This window comes from Trichechus manatus, unplaced genomic scaffold (genome assembly GCF_000243295.1).
Source record: "Trichechus manatus latirostris isolate Lorelei unplaced genomic scaffold, TriManLat1.0 scaffold00027, whole genome shotgun sequence".
Classification (NCBI taxonomy): domain Eukaryota; kingdom Metazoa; phylum Chordata; class Mammalia; order Sirenia; family Trichechidae; genus Trichechus; species Trichechus manatus.
In genome coordinates this window covers 20,212,853-20,214,568 of record NW_004443963.1, presented here as the reverse complement: position 1 = coordinate 20,214,568, position 1,716 = coordinate 20,212,853, and positions in this window count along the sequence as shown.

Sequence of the window (1,716 nt, the reverse complement as noted above, 5' to 3'; positions counted from 1 at the left end):
AATGCAAAATGGTGCAGCCACTCTGGAAGACAGTCTAGCAGTTTCTGACAAAGTTAAGCATATAGTCTTGTCATTCAATCCAACAATCGCATTCCTAGGAATTTATCCAAGTGAAATGAAAATGTATGTGCACATAAAAACTTACACACGAATGCTTATAGTCTTATTCATAGTTGCCAAAAATTGGAAAAAAAACTTTTTTTTTTGGTCCTTCAATAGGTAAACAGGTAAACAAATGGTGTTACATACAATGGAGTATTAGTCAGCAATAAAAAGAAATGAGCTATCAAGCCACGAAAAGACATGGAGGAACCTTAAACGCACATTGCTAAGTGAAAGCAGCCAATCTGAAAAAGCTACCTACTGTATGATTCCAACTGTATGACATTCTGAAAAAGACAAAACTGTAGAAACAGTGAAAAGATCAGGTGTTGCTAGGGCTTCAGAGGGAGGAGGGAGGGATGAATCGGTGGAGCACGGTGCATTTTTAGAGCAATGAAACTATTCTGTTTGATGCTGTAATGGTGGATACATCACGTTAAGCATTTGTCAAAACCCATAGGATGGTACGACACAAAGAGTGAACCCCAATGTGAACTATGGACTTTAGTTAATAATAATGTATCAATATTGGTTCATCCGTTATGACAAATTTACCACAGGAATGCAAGATGTTAATATGAGAAACAATGTGTATGGAGAAAGGATAAATGGGAATTCACTGTACTTTCTGCACAATTTTTCTATAAACTTAAAACTTCTCTAAAAAAGTAACATCTATTTTTAAAACAACTCATTTATGACACCTGCTGGTAATCAACATCTTGCAAGGCTGGGACACCGTCTTACAATACTCAGTAACCAAAATTCAGTGCTGTTTCTCGCATAGCCAAAATCCAGGTGTCTGAGATCCATGGAGTGGAACTGCGGGGTTGCATCTATACCCTCAGCAGGTCTGCTGGTTTAAAGGCATTCGTATCCAAGGGAAGAACGCCTCTCCTTGGGACACACTTAGCCATTTCACACTCCTCATGCCACTGAATGAACAGGAAATAATTAATTATGGTATTGGTTGGGGTAATCAATCTTGACTCTCTAAGGAAAATAGACGTTGTTTCCATATAATGGTAAAGTGTAGATGGAACTCAAGAATTCCCTAGGATGCCTTCTCATACCTCCATATCTGGTGAAAAAAGTTAATGAAGACAGGTGCATTTTATACAGTGAAGACCATGTAGGCATCAGATCCCTCAGGAAAAAAAGTTTTGGTCACCTCACTTGTTCAAAGAACCCTGATTAGCTGAGGTACTTTTTGATGGCAAAGAAAGCATAAAGTTTTTAGTGGCAGGAAAAAAAAAAAAAGTGTAATTATCAGGTGTGGACTAGTTGGAGAAATGTATAAATGTTATTTCCTTCCTTATGGGGTCACATATGTGATCATTATTTTGACTAATTTCCATTTTTCCCCTGTCCTTTTACCCTTCTATTTTAAATAATGTAGGTTATATAATTTAGCCCAAAGGTGGAAGTTATTGAGATGGGATCATGACAGAATAAAGGAAGAATGAGCATCAAAAAAAATTCTGGACTTGAAGGTTTTCCCTGCAATAACTGAAGAGATTATGGATTACTTCCAATTAAGAATCAAGCGTCTCAGTGGTGAAGTCACTTCCGAGGTTCACCGTTCAGCCGGGGATTGGACAGCCCCATAAATCA